General features: G+C 39.2%; 1 protein-coding gene across 1 annotated transcript in view; it reads left to right on the top strand.

Annotated features, from left to right (window-relative positions):
- The window catches only part of PIEZO2 (piezo type mechanosensitive ion channel component 2), a 338761-nt gene that overhangs the window by 207214 nt on the left and 109592 nt on the right, over positions 1-21955 (top strand). The gene's annotated exons all lie outside the window — the stretch shown is intronic.

The raw sequence follows: 21955 nt of genomic DNA, 5'->3' as shown, positions 1-21955 counted from the left end.
GTGCTTTTTGTCTTCTTGTTGAAGTGAGATATCTGCATTTTAAAGGAACATGAATAATGTTATCACGCGGACAATAGAGATTTCATCCTTCTTCCAGGAGATCCTAAGATGGTTTTCATGTGACAGTAAATGTGAAGAAGCGGGGAGTGTGTGCACGTGTGTGTGTGTGACCCACTCTCCTTACTCACAGTACTTACAAGCTAGTTTGTGGCTATCTCTGTACAATGCTAAAAAAAAGTGAGTCAAGTCCTAAAACCACTTATAGTCAGATAAAAAAGATATACCCAACACACACACACACACACACACACACACACACACACAGAGTCTACCTAATTCTAAATCCAGTTTGCTTAACCTGGAGGTGTAACAAGCATGATTCCGTCTAAAAAGAGAAGAATGTTGCATAGACACAGAACACGGAGGAGACAAGACAATAACCTAGGTGCTTATTGATGGACTGATGGATAAAGAAAGCTTGGTATAAACATATAAGGAATATTACTTGGCCATAAAAAAGAAGGAAGTCCTGCCATTTGCAACAATGTGGGTGGACCTGGAGGGCATTATGCTGAGTGAAATAAGTCAGGCAGAGAAAGACAAATACTGTATGATCTCACCCTATATGTGGAATCTAAACAAAAGTCAAACTTATAGAAACAGAGAGTGGAGTGGTGGTTGCCAGGGGCTGGGGGGTGAGGGAAATAGGGAGGGGTGGGTAAAAGGTACAAACTTTCAGGTATAAGATTAGTAAATTCTGAGGATCTATGAACGGCAGGTTAATCACACTGTATTGTAATAACATTGTATTGAAATTTGCTAGGAGAGTAGATCTTAAGCATTCTTACCAAGAAAAAAAAAAAAAAGAAAGGAAAAGAAAAAGAGTAACTATGCGAGGTGATTGATTGTTAGTTAACTTGACTGAGGTACTACATTTCACAATGTATACTTATATCAAATCATCGTGCTGTCCACGTTAAATATATTACAATTTCACATGTCAGTTTTACCTCAATAAAGCTGGGAGGAAACTGCGAAGCTCTTTTTGTGGTATAGATTTACACAATATTTATTTTAGGCAAGAGTGAATAAATGCAAAATTTCAGTACAGACATTAGTTCTAGATTAAATGAATATTTCAGTTTCTTCTAGACATTTAATTTTTGGTTTATTGAACACATGTAGAAGAAAGTTTTGTACTTTTGGAAGGGCTGACTTTTAGGGGTGGTTTAATTGGAAACGTAAATATCTTCTGTGGGGCCTTAGTCTCCCCATACCCCCCAATTTAAGAATCTTTTCTGCTATCTAGAGACTGATGATAGGAAATACAAAGGATATTCAGAACCACTTTGAAAACACTTTTTCTGTACAGAATCAGGTAGTACTGTAAATATTTTTGACTTTGCAGGCCTACGGTCTCTGCCGTAATTCTTCCAAGAAGCTGTTTTATTGCAAAAGCAGCTCTGGATGAGATTTTAAAGAATGTGTGTGGCTGGGTTCCAGCAAAACTTCGTGGACACCGAACTTTGGATTTCAAACTATTTTCACATTTCATGAAATATTATTTTTCTTTTGATTTTTCCCAACCACTTAAAAATGTAAAAACCATTATTAGCTCACAAGTCCTATCCAAACAGGTGGTGAACCAGGCTTGCCAACATACGGTGTGGATAATAGCAGTCCTAATAGTGTAACAACTTACCATATTTATTTGCATTTGGATTGTCTCAAAATTATGACTGTAAGTTATTATAAACATTTTGAAGATAATTACCTTGAAAAAGTTTAAAAGCTTCATTGCTATAATCTCATAGAGTCATTAGAAGTTGGGTTGCTTATCAGAGTATAGATAGTTTGAGCTAAATAAACAATGCAATATACACTCATTTATATATATATGTATATACGTGTATGTGCATGTATATATATATATCATATATACGTATATACACTGCCTTATTGTAGAGTCTTCCCCCCATTTACTTGGTGACAATAGGACATTGCCTTTTAGCCCTTCAAAGCTTGAAAATTTACATATTTTAAACAATAGCTTTTTCTTAAGGCATAATTTCAATGCATTGCTTTCCACCAATGAATTCTGAGTTGGAAGAAAACAAACTGGAAGCAAGCAGAAAGAAAAAGTCATTTTGTGTAGGCGTTTGTCCCAAATTTCATAACCACAGAGACTCCAGCTCATGTGTCCAGGTTCGGATGTGGCTTTCCTCAAAACAATCCAAGTTGTTTTTATCTTCTTGTAAGCTTTCAAATAGGCTTTTTGGTGAGAACATCTTTATTTTTAGAAATATTGAATTGATTTATCGTTAATATAATACATGCTTGTTGGTGATTATTTGGAAAAATATAATAAAGAATCAGGAAAAACACTTGAAAAAAATATAATCCTAACTCCCCAAAATACCGTTCATTTTTGGTCTGTATTCTTCCAGCATTTTTCCTATGCATATATGTGTTTTTTAAAAGCAACCTTTGAATCGTGATGCACATGCTGTTTTATAACTTGCTTTATGCAAGTTCTGTATCTTCCCATGTTATGAAATGTTCTTCTAAAGTGTGATTTTCATAGCCTGCAAAGTGTTTGATTGTGTAGCTATCTTATAGTGTAGTCAGTCCCTGATTTCTGACCAGGGAGATTAGGATTACTCATTTTTGCCCTCTTGAGTGATGTTGTAATGAGCACCCAGGTTACTTGTAAATTTAGGTAAAACTCACGATGACCAAGAAGCAAACCCACGGTCCTCAGTTGTAAAGGAGCCTCCACGGGGCTGGTTAGTGCTCTGCCCTGCGGGAGGGTCTGGAGGTTTCCCTGGTCCTGGGCCCACACGATACTACTCCACTGGTCTGTACGCAGGTGTTGTGACCTCAAATCCCGCACCTGCATGGGGCACACCTCTGTGGGCTCGTGTTTTTCTAGAGTGATGTCTTCTTTCAGCCCAAGGGCCCCAAGAGATCATATGCTTCCTTCCAACTCCACCCGCGCCTGGGGGGAGTTTCTCCATCATTCTAGCCAGGGAAGCACGTGGAGAAGGTGGGCAGGGACCAGCAATGGACGGGGTGAACTGGAGACCCGGGAGGACGTGGAGGAGGGGCAGGGAGGAGGGCTGCCTGGGGAGGAGAGTTAGTGATTCCCTCCCGTTTGTGCACAGACCTGGCGTGACCATATTTTCCAAACCAAAATTCAGGGCTCTTTTTTGACAGTTATGAGCGTACCTATGGGAAGGTAAGGTGGAGTGAGAGTAGGATTCTGAAATGCTGGAGCGTATGGTTTTTTATGGTTATAACCATAAAAAATGTAGTGCCCCTTCTTGTGAAGTTGATCCAGCAAAATAAAGCTTTAAAATGAATCCACATAACTTATATAAGACAGATAACATACCACTCAACACAGTTTGTTTAATGGAATAGAGCCCAATCCCAACTTACTCTGGCAGGTCTCCCTAAGAAAAATGGCAGACTAAACAAAATTTGGCTTAGCTAGTCCCAAGGGTGGCCCCTTCCAAAGGTTTTGTGTTTCCTGGGGAATTTCTCTAGACAGGAAACCACCTTATATTTTGAAGGCAAGGATCAAGGTGTTGGGCTGGTGTTCAGAGTCCTCACCTGTGTTCCTCCTTGTGAGGTTGGCCAGACTGATGAAGCCACAAGTCCCAGCCAGCTTGTGTCCTGTGGGTTTTCTGCACCGAAAGTGCGGGAGGTGCGCTGGGTGGAGGACGGGACAAAGGCAGGTGGACCTGACTTGCTCTGCAGTGTCCCTGAACGTGAGCAGAAATGCACTGAATACTGTAAACAAATGTCTACTCATCGATGACTTCACGAAAACCAGTTTTAACAGTTTGTCAGCTCACTGTTGACTGTTTCCTTGTGAAGGTGACACCACAAGCAATTCTGAGGTGAACTCATCTAAAAACAGCCCTGGACCAAAGGCACAGGGTCTTTGTTTTCTCACCTTCAATTATCTGGACAATACAGATGAAAGTTCTGATGTGGGCCAGGGTGGAGGGCTTGACAGGAGAGTCAAATGTCTACTGTTTTCTTATCATGACATAGAGAATGACGCAGCCCGTACATTTACTTCTCACCCCGAGTCGTGAATGTTTGTGCATGGTGGGCACTGAAATGGGTGTGTGACTGAATAACTCTAAGTCATGTCTTATCACCTCTTACTGGCTTTCATTACAACTCTGAACTTGCTCTACAACAGTCAGAGGAGTCACGGGTTGGATTTCTTTGCTCAAATTCATTTTGTCGTTTCGCTCCTTTTTTCACCTTAAGTTGTGCAATTTGAAAATGAACGAGAATTGTGGGAAGGAATAGGGGAGATTCTTGGGTCATTCCCTATGGAGGCAGCATTTTCTTTTAAATAAATACACAACGACTTGTCCTATGTTGCCCTTTCCACGTCCTATTTCAATAAATCACGATAAGAAAATGCATTATGTTTAGTGAAGGAAAACCCTATGTTTATTCCAGTGTTAAAACAATGTAAGAGAGAAAAAGCAAAGCCTCAGACTCCAGCATCACTGTTTAACTATTCTGTGTTTAACTATTCTGTGACAAATGAGGAAAATGTGAAAAAACAAACATGAAAAGTGCAGTAGTATTTATTATATTTACCCTATTTTTATACTAGTCATAAAAATGTCAATAATATGTCAGGAGTCATAACAGCCCTGATGCTGTATGTCTCTGGCTTCTAGTTTGGAGAAGCCAGTGGGTCCTCTAGAAAGTGACACAAGGCAGTCCGCCCTTGGGTGACGTTGGCTGCAGTTGACTTTGTAAGTGGCTGTCTAATCCAGGTTGTTTAAGCGTGTTTGCAGCCTCACCCAGGATGGCCACGGTGTTGCCTCTCATTAGAGCCATCTGAGCTTTGGTAACACAGACAGCACAGAAAGGCAAAACGGTTCTTAATGGAGGCCAGTTGGCAAGAACCTCATCTGAAAGCGGTCCAGTGTGGGGATAATTAATGTCAAGCGGGTCATCTTAATGATGAAGAATGTAAATGGACCCACTGGTTAACACTTTCTCTTTTTGTTACCGATGGCACCCCAGGTAATCAGTGGTTGTTTAATTTATCCAGTTGGTAGGTGACGTAACAGTAACCAAACTTTTGCTTTCCTTTTGGAAAGATTCTTATGATTAAGTGACAGGTATTAGACCCAGTTCATTTGTGCTCATCTAAAAGGCAAAAAATAGGAGCCAAGAGACATGAATTGACTTTCCACAGATAAATGGAAAATCGGTAGAAAGTAAACACTTGAACCCCTGAGTCCGTTTGGGCGATTCCCCACAACCTCATGGTCACCTGGGGCCATAAGTGGGTGTGGTGTTGACCCAGGATCCCAGGGTGACACCTGGCATTGTGTACAAAGCAGCTACTGCCTCTCACCAGGCAGACGACCCTTGGCACTGGACATCTGTCCAACCAGAACCTGAAACCTCCCAACCTGGCCTTCCAGAATTCCAGCCTTGACTACCTGTGTCTCACCTTTGCTGTTGAGGGCGTCTACCCAGACAGGAAGGGTCTCTGTCTGGTTTTCAGGGAGGATCCGCCCTGTCCTCTGTGGGACCTGGGTGCCCTGGCTGACCTGACAGGTCAGGCTCATTCTGGAGCCTTCATTTCTGCAGAGCAGCTCACCTGCACAGGTCACCATAGGTCAGGACCTTCTGCCCAAGTGCTGTCCCTGCTCTCAAGGATAAATTGGGGTCCAGTGAACCTTGCCAAGTAAAAAAATGACTCATTTTACATTTAGTCTATCAAAATATGAAGAGGAATAGAGATTAGGCATAGTTGGCGGTTGTATTTTTTCTAAATTTGCTCCAAATGATTAGTATTAATGAGCATATTACAAATTATCTCTGGACGGTACATTTAGGTGCTTTCAACCTTAAAAATTAATAGCAAATTAAAGATGGTAGAATTTCTTGTGGTGGGAAGAAGGACTATTCCTTCAAGTTAAGATAACAGCTGATGAAAAATTAAAGTGGTCTTTTGAGAAAGGGCATTTTGGAACAAAACAATTATTTTGCTATCAAATGTTTATTGGAAAGTGTGATCATCTTGTTTATTAGAGCTAAGATTCTTATTCATGGTCTGGATTTTAATTCAATGCAGTAACACCTCATTAATTTTTTACACTGTAGATAAGCCAATTTGGCTGACTTGCAAAGTATTTTGAGGATAAATATACTGAATGATGTTACCTCATAACCGCTTGGCTTTCTGAAGTTCAGAATGTTACTTATGCAGTAACTTCAGCTGTTGTTATCTTCATTTTAGTTCTAAGCAACTCTGACTCAAGGATAAGAGATTAGCTCTGGAAATGGGAACCAAGAGGCATTGATTTTTCTCTTCAGAGTTTCTTCTAAAGAAGCTTTTTTCTGAGAAAACTTGACAAAGGTTTTCATAAACTTGCTAGTTACTCATTTTTGGTGGAAGTAGTATAATTGTTTTTCTTAACAGCCTTCATGAGGTATAATTGATATGAAATAAACTGCATATATTTAAAGGATACAATTTGATCAGTTTTGACATAAACATACCTGTGAAACCATCACCACGATCAAGGTAATGAACACACCCATCCATCCCAAGAGTTTCCTCATCACCCCCCCCATTTTTTAATATATGTTAACTTTAAAGATTATTTACTTATTAAAAAATAATTTTGGCCGCACCCCACAGCATGTGGGACCTTAGTTCCCCGACCAGGGATTGAACCCGCACCCCCTGCATGGGAAGGTGGTGTCTTAACCACTGGACCACCAGGGAAGTCCCTTCTCATCCCCTTTTAATCTCTCCTGCCCTCAGCCTCCTCCCATCCCATCTCCAGGTAACCACTGATGGCTATCTCTAACTCGATTAGATTACATTTTCTGGGATTTTATATAAATGGAATCATATAGTATATACTTTTTAATGTTACTATTGTTATCATTATTGTTATTGTTGATATTATTATTAGCCTGGGTTGGGGCGGGAGGCAGGTCTGATTTCTTTCCCCATGCCTAGTTGTTTTGAGATTTAGCCATGTTGCAGTGTAAGGATTCATTTCTTTTTCATCCTCTCTTAGTATAGTCAATCTTCTTAAATTTCAGGCATTCTAATTGTTGTGTAGAGGCAATTCATTGCGGTTTTAATTTAATGCATTTCCCTAATGACTAGTGAGGCTGAGAATTTTTTCATGAGCTGATTTTATGCTCATATATCTTTTTGATAAAGTGTCTGTTAAAATACTTTACCCATTTTTAAAAATCATCTTTGTTTTCTTACAATTGTGTTCTGAGAGTTGTTTAGAAAATCAGGATACAAATCATTTATCAGATATATATTTTCCCAAATATTTCCCCAGCCTATGGACTATCGTTCTCTTACTAGTGTCTTTGCAAGAGCTGACTTGTTAGTTTTGATGAAGTGCACTTCATAGTCATTCTTTTTTGAATCACGCTTCTGGTGTGGTAGTTAAGAAATATTTGCAAAGCCCAAATTCACAGAGGTTTCTTTTTTGTTCTCTTCTAGAAGTTTTAGTTTGTTTTGTCTTTGATGTCAAATAGTTCAGAATCGTTTTTTGAAATGACTGTCCTTTCTTTTGCACCTGTTAAAAATCAAGTGTCCATGTGCATGTGGTTGGGTTTTTATATAGACTATTCTGTACCATTGATCTACTCATCTTTATGACACTGTCTTGATTACCTGTAGCTTGATAATAAGTCTTGAACTTAAGTAATGTTAGTCTTTCTTTTTTTTACATTTGAAGTTGTTTAGGCTATTCTAAGCCCTTTATGTTTCCATGTGAATTTTAAATCACTTTGTCAGTGTCTACAGCAAAGCCTGCTGGGATTTTGTTTGGGATTGTATTGAATCTGTATGATGGTTTGGGTAGCATCAAGTCTTCTGATACATGAATATGGTATATCTCTCCATTTATTTAGGTTTTCAAATTTCTCTCAGCAGTACTTTAAAATTTTTAATCATAGGTATTGCACATCTATTGTCAGAGTTATCCCTTAAGTATTTAATAATTTTAATGCCTTTGTAAATGGTAGTTTTTATTTCTGATTTTTACACATAGTACATAAAAATACAATTAATTTTTGTAAACTGATCTTGTATTCTGACACCATACCAAACACGTGTATTGATTCTACAAGATCTTTTATAGATTCCATCATGTTTTCTACATAGATGGCCATGTCATCTATGAATAAAAATATTTTACCTTCATTCTTTTCTATCTGGATATCTTTTACTTCTTTTCCTTTTCTTATCACACTTGCTAAAACTCCAGTTCAGTGTTGAATTAATAAGGAAGAATGGTTATTCTGTCATGTTCTCCCCTTTGGGGAAAAGCCTTTGGTTTTTCATCATTAAGTATGATATTGGTTGTAGGTTTTTCATAGGTATAGGTTTTTCATAGTTATTTTTATTAGGTTGACAGAAATCCCCATCTATTCTTAGTCTGCTGAGTTTTAATCCACAATTGATATTAAATTTTGTCAAATGCTTTTTGTGTATCTATTGAGATCTTTTTTATTCTTTTCTAGTGTGTTAATATGGTGAATTGATTTTTTATTATTAAACCACCCTGGTATTCCTAGGATAAATTTCATTTGGTCAAGGGATATTACCCTTTTTATATATTGTTAAGTTTGAATTGATAAAATTTTGTTTAGAATTCTCTCATCTGTGTTCATAATAGATAATGGCTAGTAGTTTTCTTTCATTGGGTTGTCATTGGTTTTGGTATGGAGTAGTGATTCAGGTATTTCAAATATTTCCTGCAAGAGTTGTTTTACAATTTGTATTATTTCTTCTTTAAGTTTTTGAAAGAATTCACTTGTGAAGCTATATGAGCTTGAAGTTTTCTTTATGGGAAAGTTTTTAAGCACAAATTCAATTTCTTTAATAAACATAAGACTTCTCAGGTTATTTCTACTTGAATGAGTTTCGGTAATTTGTGTCTTTCAAGGAATTTGCCTTTGCATGGAAGATGTCAAATTTATTGGCATAATGTTGTCAATAATATTTACTTATTTCCTTTTGAATATCTGTAGAATCAGTAATGGTGTTATTTAATTTATTCCAGAGATTAGTAATTTGTACCTTCTTTATTTTTTTTCCTGTTCAGTCCAGCTAAAGGTTATCAATTTATCGTCTTCTCAAAGAATTAGGCCTTGTTTTTCTCTGTTGATTGATTTCAGCTCAGATTTAATTTCCTTTCTCTTCTTCCTTTGTGTTTATTTGACTCAATTAAATTAAATTAAAATTTGGATTTAATTTACTCTTCTTTTTATGTCTCTTTTCTGTCATTATTCTAAAGGAGGAAATTGAAGTCATTGATTTGAGCTCTTCTTTTCTAATATAGGTGTTTAGAAACAATTCAATTTAAGTCTAAATTTCCACTTAAATACTACATTAGTAGCATCCTACAAATTTTGATATGGTATGTTTCATTTTTAATTCAGTTCAAAATATGTTTTAATTTCCATTTGAGTTTCCTCTTTGATCCATTGGCTATTTATATATGTATTTGGTTTCCAAACATTTGGGAATTTTCCAGAGATATTTCTCTTTGGATTTAATTTAATTCTGTTATTGTCAGAGAATATCATTTGTGCTGTAGTCCAGAATGTGGTCTATTTTGGTTAATGTTCCATGTGGTCTTGAAAGAATAATTTTTTTTAATGAATTTGCCTTTTAAATCATGTAGAAAATTTCAAAAGTGGATTTAAAAACCAAAATTACAATACTACTAGCTTTTATAATTGCCCTTTTACTTACCTTTACTGAGGTCTTTATTTCTTCATGTTACTGTCTAGTGTCCTTTTATTTCACTTGCAGGACTCCCTTCAGCGTTTCTTTGCAGGGCAGATCTTGTGGTCATAAACTCCCTCAACTTTTGTTTATCTGGGAATGCCTTAATTTCTCCTGCATTTTTGAAGGATGGTTTTGCCAGATATAGAATTCTTGGTTGACAGCTGTTTTCTTTTAGTACTCTGAATATATCAGGCCACTGCCTTCTGGACTCCAAAGTTTCTGATGAGAAATTAGCTGATAATCTGACTGAGGATTACATGTATGTGACAAATTGCTTCTCTGTTGCTGCTTTCAAGATTCTTTCTTTGACTTTCAATAGTTTGATTATAATATGTCTCAATGGGCATCTTTTTGAGTTTATAAGCTTCTTGAAGATTCATGTCTTTCATTGCTTTTGGGAAATTTTCAGCCATTATTTCTTCAAATATTCTTTCTGCCCCTTTCCCTTTCTCTTCCCCTTCTGGGACTCCTCATAATGCATTTGTTGGTCTACTGGGTGGTGTCCCACAGGTCTCTTAGGCTCTGTTCACTTTACTTCATTCTTTTTTATAAATTTAGTTATTTTATTTTTGGCTGCATTGGGTCTTCGTTGCTGTGCAAGGGCTTTCTCCAGTTGCAGCAAGCAGAAGCTACTCCTCGTTGCAGTGCATGGGCTTCTCATTGCAGTGGCTTCTCTTGTTGTGGAGCATGGGCTCTAGGTGCGTGGGCTTCAGTAGTTGTGGCACACAGGCTCAGTAGTTGTGACTTGTGGGCTCCAGAGTGCAGGCTCAGTAGTTGTGGCACATGGGCTTAGTTGCTCAGCGGCATGTGGGATCTTCCCGGACCAGGGCTCGAACCCATGTCCCCTGCATTGGCAGGCAGATTCTTAACCACTGCGCCACCAGGGAAGCCCTCTGTTTTCTTTTTGTTCCTCAGACTCGATAATTTTGACTGTCCTATCAAGTTCACCGATTCTTTCTTCTGCTTCCTCAAATCTACTTTCGAATCTCTCTAGTCTATTTTCATTTCAGTTATTGTACTTTGCAGCTCCAGAATTTATTTTTGGTTTCTATTTTTATAATTTCTCTTCATTGATGTTATCATTTTGTTCAAACATTTTCTTGCCTTGTTTGTCTCTTTGAGCATCTTTAAGACAATTTTATAAAAGTCTTTGTCTAGTAAGTCCAGTGACTGTACATCTTCAGGTATGGTTTCTGTTTATAATTTCTTTTCCTTTGACTAGGTCATATTTACCTGATTTTTTTGTATACCTTATGATATTTTGTTGAAAACTGGACATTTGAATTTTATAATGTATTAACTCTGGAAATCAGACCCAGGGTTTGCCTCAGTTTTTAAAAAATTGTTGTAGAGTCTTGACTGGGGATCAACCTGAAGTGAAAGCTTAAGGTCTTCCCTTTTCTTTTTTGAGTCTACATCTTTTCCTGGGCATTTATGACAGTTTTCTGAATTCCTCCATATACATGGTTGTTCTCGAATGTGCCCCCCAACCCCACCAAAAAAAAAAAACAGAAGATGTGGCTCCTTTAAGTCCCCTGGAAGCTGTTTCAGTCAGTTGAAACAATGATGACCAGCTTTTGTACCTGCACTTCAGTCACCATAAGCAGCAATCTGTAATTCAAATACAAACCCCAGTATTTGGAGGACAAGGTGCTTATTGCCCACCCCAGCTCCACCAAGCCACACCATGAATGCAGGTTGCCATTCCCACTGCTGCCTCTCATGGGGCTGGAGCATGGGGAATGGGGACCTGTTGCCACACTGAAGGCTGAATTTGACCAATATTAACTGTAATTTTCCAGCCAAGCTTTTCTCTGGAAACGTCAAGCCTTTAAGTAAACTCCAGAGTTCCAAAATAGTTACTTTAGATAGTTTCTGCAGGTACAATTGTTGTCTGGATCAGAAGACAGATCCTGGTGCTTTCTATTCCATCATCTTCCTTGTTGTCCAATCTCTGCCTTTTAATTGGAGATATTTAAATCGCTTACATTTAATATAACTATTAATATTTTTAAGTTGAGATCTATCATCTCTATTTTCTTCTATTTTCCTATTTATTCTTTCTTCCTCTTTTTATCTATATAAATTAAAATTTCTTATGATTCCATTTTACCTCTTTTGTTGACTTAGTAGTCAACTCTTTGTTTTGGTAAATTGATGGTTGCTTTAGGGCATCAATAATTCAAATTTAAGTGATATTATACTACCTTTGTATAATATAAGAACTGTTCAATGATAAAATGCAATCTCTCCCTTCCTAGAATTTGTACCATTGTTATCATACATTTTACTTTTATACTACACTATTATTATATTTGTTTAAAGGGGTCAATTATATTTTAAGTGTTTTTAATTAATTAAAAATTCATATTTACTCAGTTATTATTATTTCTCATGTTCTTCCACATGTCCACATTTCCATCTTTATTATTTTTCTTCTGTGTAAAAGAATTTTTTTCACTTTTTTTTTTGTAGTGCAAGTCTACTGGTGATACTTTTGCTGGATATAAAATTCTAGGGTAACAACTTTTATTTCACTACCTGAAAGATGTTGCCACACTGTCTTCTCACTTGCACTGTGTCTGACAAGAAATGTGAAGTTCTTATTATTGTTATTAATGAAAAATTGTTGTGCTCACCTTCCTGATAACTGCTTCCCTGAATTAAAAAAAAAGAAAAAGAAAGAAAGAAACAAACAAAAAAACCAGTTCTAACATCCATTCCATGATTCATTGGGTTTGGAGCTGGTTAACATGACCACTAAGCCAGTATTTCACTCTTCTAAACCTTTTAACCCCATCCACACTAACATGCATGACATAAAAGAGTGAATTGTATATTAATTTTATTTCTATGACAGCAAACATAAATAAAAATTGTTTTAGGGCAAATAGACAATTTTTTATTAGACATTGATGGAAGAGGATTTTTTTCACAAAGATAACCTTTGTCTTTCTTTAAAACTACTTTTAGCTATATTTCCATGATACATGTTCATTAAAATATATTTGTGTTTCCCTAAAATAGAAAATTCCCAAGAATGGTCCATTCAGCTTATAATTTTTGTTGGACCACATTACAAGGACACTTTGTAGAAAGTTGTGGCCATTTCCTATGACATGAACCTGAGAAACTTAGGACTTTATTCCAGAAAAACATAGAAACATTTTTACCTGGACTTACAGGGAGAAGATCTGGGTTTTAGCTAGTCTTCTGCCAATTGTTTCCTTTTCTAGATATGTTTGCTTCTTCCTTGAATAACTTTAGTTTAGTTACAACTTTTCTTACAGAAGATTTCTTGCTTTCCCCTGTTCAAGCATTTCTCCATAAATGGATTATCCAGTCTTTTTCCTTCTATTTCTCTGACCTTTCTGGCACTATATGAAACTCCTTGGTCATTAGCTTGCAGGTTTCTCTTTAGCGCTCTTCATATAAATTAAGATGTAAGAGCAGACAATCAGCTACTCTCTTGGAGAGTGAGATACCCTCCTGTGGGGTCAGTGAGGTGCTCCTGTGCCCTTCAGAGGTAACTCCTGCTGCTCTTGATGCTCAGGAAGAGGTGGTGCAAGTCATCTCTCTGCACCCACCATCTAGGCAAAGCAGTTCTACAGGAGGAAAAGCTTGACAACCACTTTCCTGTGGGTGAACATGTCAGAGCACATTCTCTAACAGCGTTCCACCGTATTTGAGTAGTATTCCTGCTAGCGTGGGTGCTCTGTGATGACAGGGTTAGTATCTTATTTACCTGCATATCCTCAGCACTAACTGTAGTGCCCAAAAGACTCAGGACTCAGCACATAAAAGGACAAATTTAATAAGTGTGTCCTATAGTAGAACTTTCTGATGATTAATACCCCTTCCTTAGGGATTCCTGATACTGTTGGGGTTTTCTTATTTTACCACTTACTTCACCTGAGAAATGGGGTGGTGTGATTTGACACCAGCAGACCTGGATACATAAGCCCCACCACTTAACTACCTTTTGATTCATTTGTACCTCAAATCTGCATGTATAATGGAACCAAAAGCAGATCCCCACCAGAGCTGGCCTAAGACATTCAACATAGTACCTGATTCATCGGAGGAATTGTGTGCTTGGCATGGGTCTCCTTCTCTCTGCTTTTGTAACTTCATTCGTTATTAACTATGTAGGGCTTTAAAATGAGGTATTTAAGTCCATGTTTACATTATAGCTACTTAGGGAAAGTTATATTTGTGGGTAATAGAAGTGCCCACATTTTCTGGGGTTTTTTCTTATGCTCCCAGCATGGAAGGCTGCAGGGCTTAGGGGCTGAGCTTGGTTTTGTCATAAGAAGCTGTGCAGGATGACCAACTGGTCCTGGTAGTCCTGGTTCTGACTCATTTCTCACAGTGCTCTCAGAGGTGAAAATATGTTCAGGCACGGGAAGTAGACCATAAATCTACAACATTCAGAGAATATAAATGTTCTCTTATGAACTCAAGATGTGACATCAGAGAAGGGTAGAGGGCCTTAAATAGTGAAATGGGAAGGACCTTCCACATGACCTCAATGTTTCCATCAACTATCCCTGTTCTGAAGACAGCACACCTTGTACCTGGTGCAAAATTGTCCATGGACAGAACGCTTTTATTAGAAGGCAGCGTTCTGCACATGTAGGGTTAAGCCCAATTACAGCAAACTGGCAGACTGTTAAGACACACATGTGCCAAAAAGGACTTCAAAGCCGTGATACAGAGCCCAGGGGACTCAATGTAAAGTTTTTCCAAGCTTAAGAAAACAATGTTGTACGGAAATGGTCAGATTCCAATTTCTCAAAAGTGTCTATGAGTTTGGCATGGAAACGTGTTTAAAGTATAAGTAAGAAACTAATGAAAAAAGACGTTAAACATTGGCTGTGTTTTTCATATGATGCAATGCAGGGGGAAATGGGGTTGGAAGCCAGAGTAGCAAGAACTCATGTGTAAAAGCAGTCTGTCCTCACCCAGATGGGGCTCCGTATGGGCCGGAGAGCATCTTGCTGGGAGGATCACTTAGAGGTAGATTCAGTCTCCTTCCAGCGAAGACATTTGTCTAAATTTGAGGAAATTCCTTAAAGGGGCTGGAAACACAGACCTCCCTTTCTGTGGACATCTGACTGGCCTTGCCTTTTTCACAACTTGTCCTTGATTTTATTCATGTGTAAAACTGATTCTGTTTTGCCCCCTGCCAGCAGTTAGATTTTTGGCCTTTCCTGGTACTCGCTGCACCGTGGAGTTTTGGATCAGGAGGAGATTCTGACTCCCTCTGCTGGCGGCTCTCGAGCTGTCTTGCTGGCCCAACGTTCTCAAGGATGGTCCCCCACACACACCAGCTCTGCCACCTTGACCCTGTAATGCTGGGGCATTCTGCGGGCAGATGTATCAGAAGGTAGGGGTGGAGGATGAGAGCAGACAAGGCGGGTGCAGTTGAAAAGGTGACCCCAGGAGTTTCTGTTTTGCCCGCTTTGAGGGAACTTCTTTTTCTCCTTGAGGATCACTGAATCCACAGACTCTCCCCATTCTAGACTTGATAAGTCATAAGAGCAAAGACAGTGAAGGCTGTTGAAATGAAACCCACCAGAAGCATCAGGTCTGTGTCCCATTACGTCCAGAACAAGACTGCAGCTCACCTCATTCACATTCTCCTTGACTTAGAAAGTAATTGTGGGCCATTCTTTGCAAAGCATATTTCTCAGTCTAATACAAGAGACATACAGATTGTGGGTGTGTAAGAGTGCACATGTATGAAACAACAGAAGAACCTATGTTTTGCAGGAACCAGTCTACTATTGTCAGTATCCTCAGTGGCCTTCTTCTCTTTCCTTTGATCCCATTACCAGGATGAAGGAAAGAGATTTTTCTTGGTGAATAACCTAATATTAATAACACAATGTTGTACATTTTGCACACCCTCCCTGCCACTCACCCAGACTCTCCCAACCTGTGCCAAATATTCCCACCCTGGAAGAGCTTCGTTCCCTGAGGGAGGCTGTGCTTCTACTACATCTTAAGAAGGACATCATTTACTCTTCTTTGCCAGCAATAACAATATAGTATTAATTAAAAAGCTGTGACTCTGGCATAAACCACATTCATGTCATACTTCATAGTAATAACAACAGTAGCCGTAGAAGCCAGAATTTATTGAGCAGCTGTTACATGCCGAATTCTGTGGTATTGCTTTATGTGCATTATATCATATACCTCCTTACCTCTGTCTTGTCATTAGCCACATAGATTTGCCATAATGAAACTGAAAAACAAGGCTGCTAGGATGAAGCTGCTCTCCAGGTAACTTACCTGCCTGTCAGAACAAAATTCAACACCCTTTAAAGGAGAACATCACAATCTAGACACTTAATGTGACAATTACAACGTCCAGCATCCAGTTGAAAATTATTAGACATATGCAAAACAAGAAAAAAATCAATCAATGAAAATTGACCTAGAAATGGCAGACTCTTTGAAGCAGCTCTTTTTTTTTTAACATCTTTATTGGAGTATAATTGCTTTACAATGTTGTGTTAGTTTCTGCTGTATAACAAAGTGAATCAGCTGTGTGTATACATATATCCCCATATCTCCTCCCTCTTCTGCCTCCCTCCCTCCTTCCCTATCCCACCCCTCTAGGTGGCCACAAAGCACCAAGCTGATTTCCCTGTGGTGTGCAGCTGCTTCCCGCTAGCTATCTATTTTACATTTGGTAGTGTATATACGTCCATGCCACTCTCTCACTTCGTCCCAGCTTACCCTTCCCCCTCCCCGTGTCCTCAAGTCCATCTCTACATCTGCGTCTTTATTCCTGTCCTGCCCTTTTAATTATTTTCAAGATTAAAGAATACAAACATCATGAAGACAAAAACAGAATCTATAAAAAAGAATTGATGGACCAAAAGAACAGATGGAAGTGAGAGCAGTGGGAAAAAAATACTGTAACTGAAATTTAAAATTCACTAAATGGGCTTAAGAGCAAATTAGACACCACAGAAGAAAAGACCAGTGAACTTAAATATAGGATCTTAGAAGGTATCCAAATTGAAGCACAGAGAGAAAGGAGATTGAAAAATAATAATAATAAACAGAACCACAGTGACCTGTAGGATAATTTCAAAAGGTTTAACATAAGTGTAGTTGGAGTCTTAGAAATGTGTGAATACAAAAAAATATTTTAAGAAATAATGGCCAAATGTTTCCCTAATTTGATGAAAAATATAAACCCATAGATCCAAGAAATTCAATCTAAACAAACAACAAAGAAAACCACACCAAGTCACAATATAAGTAAATTTTGAATAACAGTGATAGAGAAAAATAGTAAAAGCGTCACAATAAAAAGTACATTATGTTCAAGGGAATGAGAATAAGAATTATCACAGACTACTCACCAGAGATGATGCCAGTCGAAAGACAAGAGGACAACATCTTTCAGGTTCTGCTGAAAGAAAGAGAAAAAAAATCAAGGTATAATTTTATATCCAAGGGTATAGGTGGAAGAAATAAAGGTCAAATAAAGACATTCTCAGATGAAAACAGGGTATGTGGGTATATGGCCAAAAATATTGAAAGTGGGGTCTTGAAAAGGTATTTGTGCATCCATGTTCATGGCAACGTTATTGATAATAGCCAAAAGGTGAAAGTCTCCATCCTTGGAGAAATGGATAAACAAAATATGGTCCATCCATACAATGGAATATTATTCAGCCTTAAAAAGGAAGGACATTCTGATACCTGCTACCACGTGAATGAACCTTGAGGACATTATGCTGTATGAAATAAACCAGTCACTAAAGAACAAATACTGTGTGATTCCACTTATAGTCTATAAGGTATGCAGAGTAATCGTCTTTATGGAGACATAAAGTAGGATGGTGGTGGCCTCGAGCTGAGGGAGAGAGAGGGGTGAGGGTTTAGTGTTTAATGGGGACGAGGTTTAGTTTTGCAAGATGACAAGTTTGGGGATTGGTTGTACAGCAATGTTGATGTAGTTAGTACCCCTTCGCTGTACACTTAAAAATGTAAGATGTAAACTTTGTGTTATGTGGATTTTACCACAATTAAATGTTTTAAAGTGGGGTGTTATTTTCAGTATTATGTATTTCTTGCGAATGGCTGGGTTTCTGTATTACCGGAGACTGAGCAGATGTGGTCTGGAGTGAACCTGAAAACAAGTGGAGGTTTTGTGAATCTGCCAACATGTGCAAGTAGAAACGAATACGCAACCAAGTCATAGCCACCATGTGCTGTCAAATGTTAGGAGTGCTTTGGAAGGAGAGAAAAATCGCAAAGCAAGTGCTCCACAGGAGGTGGAGAAACAGCTGTGCTCCCTGCCAGAGGAGGAGTGGAAGTGATGTGACGAGAGACCCTTCCTGTAGCTGCGGTGCCCACCTTTATCAAAAAGCTTTGGAGTGAAGTGCAGTTGTAGGATCTTGAAGGAATCATTCAGGCTGCTCCATATTTTGTGCCTATTTGATGTTTAAATATTTTATTGCTTCCTAATTATAAACCTGGACTCTCAGGCTTTTTAAAAAAGTGTTTTTTCTGGGGACTTCCCTGGCGACCCAGTGGTTAAGACTCCATGCTTCCACTGCAGGGGACGCGGGTTCAAGCCCTGGTCAGGGAACTAGGATCCCGCATGCTGAGCAGCACGGCCAAAAAAAAAAAAAAAAAAGTGTTTTTTCTTAACCATATACATGTATTGATTGATCCATCGTGAAGGTAAAGTTCGAGATTCTTTTTGGCGGCCCGTACAGAACAGAAATAACTCTCTGTAATACAGGGCCCAAGCAGACTTCAGTAAGTTACAGTGTTCTCTGGTGCCTTGTTCTGCTCTTATTCTGTGTTCTTATTTCCCAGACCGAGCACACTGAAATCATGGATGTTGGGGTTCTTTATGGACAATGTCTTCCCATCCATTCTTTTTCTTCTTCAAAAGCAAGAACTTGGCCACCCTTTAGTCTCTGTTCCTGCTAGGACTGCAGACACCTGCTCTCACTTCATGGTATAACTTTATCCTAGTGTTTTTAATTCAGTTAAATAAGCTCACCCCTTTAAAGCCTGCTCTATACTAGGCATGGCCATCAAGGCAAGATGACAGGACCCAAGTCCTTTTTTTGAAGAAATTAGAATCAAACTGGACAGAGAAACAAGCACATAAACGTAATAGAATAAAAACTATGACTACAGATAACGATTGCCGTGGATGCACGGTGCAGGGGAAATCTATTTCAATCAGGAAAAATCGTACGAGGCTTCCTGGAGATGGTGGCAAGGGAGCCAGGCCTTGATGCTGTCGAGAGTGCCCAACAACAACGTAGGGAGTATTAACAGAGGGGTCAGGTTTAGACTCTCAGTTGACATTGACTGTAAAGAAAATCTGGACTCAGGATGAAGAGCTGGTGCCTGCGGCCATACCCAGTTGTCGTAATCAACATCAGGGCCCCGACTGTAGTCCTGGCTGTAATCCAATCCCACCTTCCTGGACTGCTGGTATCCTGGTGACCCCTGCAGTACTGGATGGTTGGGGTACCTAGAAGGGACCCACCGATACGCCTGTATTATGGAGTGTGGTTGTCCTGAGAGACAGCCTACTCTGTGCAGCCATGCCTGGCCTGCTGGACTGGATTTGCGTTACCAAGGAATCGGCGGGGTTCCCGGGGTCCTACCCCCCTCATCCGTGACCTCAGAAGAATCACAGCTACCTCAAAGAACCAGACAAATCAATAAATAGCAAAACCAAAGGGCCTGAGATTTTATGGCAAATCCCAAATGGTCCAGTGAGGCTCAAGTCATGGTGTCTGGGATCAGGGAGAGGAGGCGGGGGGACACTCAGCTGGGCCATGGGGTTATTCTCCAGGTGGTGGAGGACAGGAAAGAAGGAGACGAAAGTGACGTGCTGAACCCGAGCGCTCTGATGGTAACTCTGGCGACGGTCCCAACGCGGAGGAGGGAGAAACAGAGACCATCATTCGGATTGCCATTGCCCAGGAGGAGATATGGAGAGCTGCCCTGTGGACAAGGATGCTGGTCATGAGATAGAGAGCTGAGCACAGGCCAGGCGCCCACGCAGGAGCACATGCTGGCTCCAATGGGTCTCTGCTGGGAGTGGACCATGACTCGGGACCTGTCTCCAGCCGTCCTCTGAGAAGTGGAAGAGGTGTGAGGTCTTAAGATTCGTCCACATGCTTGCACCCGTCCCCACCCCCTCTCCTGTTAGGTTCCGTAAGGAACTGAAGGTCCAGAGACGGTGAGCCGCCCACCACATGCATCTGTGTCCGTCACCGCTAGAACTGGGCTAAAGGGATCTTCCAAATGCATAGAAGAGAAGATCTTTATCTTTCTGCCTGTAAATAAGCAATAAATGGAATGCATTTCTCCATAGTCGTGTCCCTGTAACTTCTCAGGCAAAGAGACATTTCAGTGGAGAGATTTAAGATAGTCGTTTTTAAGTTCTTTTAGCGACGGATACATTTTAACAATGTAGATATCCTTATTCAATCAGTTTGGACCAGGACCACTGTGAAGACACTAATGGTTAGTGGGAATCATCATAGAAGGAAGTCTATAAATATCCGATGATGCGTCAATAATGAAATAGATTTTGCTGTCACCATGGCCACTCCCTGACTGCCCCCCGCCCCAGCCCAGCAGCTCTCAGGATTTCTCTTTTCTCTCACCTTCTTATCTACCCTTTTTGGACTGTCCGGACGTCCAGCATTCTTCTGACGACCCCGCCCGTCAAGCATCCCAGACACCCACAGACAGAAAGGGTCTCTGGAACACCCTGCTCTCACCAGACTCACACATCACAGTGTTACCTTTAGAGTGAGAGTGAGTCCTGGAGGGCGAGGGCTGTGATACCACTTCTCTGTGTGTTGTCAATATCGAGAAGCAGTCCTGGATCACGGGAGGTCTGCAATAAGAAGATAAGGAAACAAAGTAATAGTTGGATATTGCCTGGCATCCTAGAATCGTAGTGCCAGAGAGGATGTACAGACTTCCTATCTGGTATAGGAATTCTCTCTATAGTATCCAGACTCTTTAAAGAGAGAGAGAGAGAGATGTTAGGTCTGACAATATTTGCATAGCCCTGTTAGAAAAACTTCCTTACAGGGCAAAACAGTCTTACATGCTATAGCTTCTACCCTTGTTTGTCTATACACTGCTGGTACAACACGTAAGCCTGATTTCTCAGTTGGAATGAGCTGTACTATCAACGGGAAGGTGTGGTGTTGATGTAATACAGGTTTTTTTTTAAGAGACACATAATTCAGTGTACAAATAAGTGTGGAAATTACTACCAACATTCTGATGGGGAAAACAGGTATTTTTAAACTGACGAATGGTGAGGTTATTTCTATCGTATGTACCAGGTGTGGGGTGAGAAGAGAGAGGATTTAGTAGCTGAAATCTGTCACTTAGGTTAATCCAAAGACTGTCCAGTTTGTCTAATCCTAAATCTAAAAGCTTTCAGTTCTGTGTACTTCATACAAGAAATTTGCATTTTAATGGAGGACTGCAAAATGATTTTTGGAATGTTCCATCATTCTAAGTGGGGCATAACTCTTTTGTTATCAGGAAATTTTTCTCTGTAATGCTAACTACAGAAAAAAATCTGCCTGGACCTGGGAGAAAAGATCTATGATAAGAGCAAGTTCTAGTATAACTCTTTTCTGATAAAATCAAAGAAAGTTACTTTCTATGTAGCTTTCTGTAAAATCTGTGTTCAGCAGTTCACTAATACTGCCCTGGCCTCGTGATAATAACAGCAGTAGCCCTGAGAGGTTTTACAAGTGGAGAACTCATAGTCCTGGAAAACCTTGTAACAGTAAAGAATGGGATGTAAAAGTTAAAGGAAGTTTGCATGTAAAAGCTATGTACAATAGAAAGATGAAAGACTCACTTAACATGTAAACATATCTTTCACTTTGTAGAGTCACTTCTAAGAAAAAATTCACATAAAATGAATTTCTGAATGAATCATATTTACACAATTCCCTATTATATAATCAGAACATATCTGATTACATAGTAGAAATCAACATTTAAAAAACCTATTTCAGAATTTAACAATTAACGATATATATATATATATATTTTTTTTTTTTTTTTTTTTTGTGACGCGGGCCC

This window comes from Neophocaena asiaeorientalis, unplaced genomic scaffold (genome assembly GCF_003031525.2).
Source record: "Neophocaena asiaeorientalis asiaeorientalis breed wild unplaced genomic scaffold, Neophocaena_asiaeorientalis_V1.1 scaffold110, whole genome shotgun sequence".
Classification (NCBI taxonomy): Eukaryota; Metazoa; Chordata; class Mammalia; order Artiodactyla; family Phocoenidae; genus Neophocaena; species Neophocaena asiaeorientalis.
The sequence above is the reverse complement of the archived record's forward strand: the minus strand, read 5'-3'. Positions and strand labels throughout refer to the sequence as shown.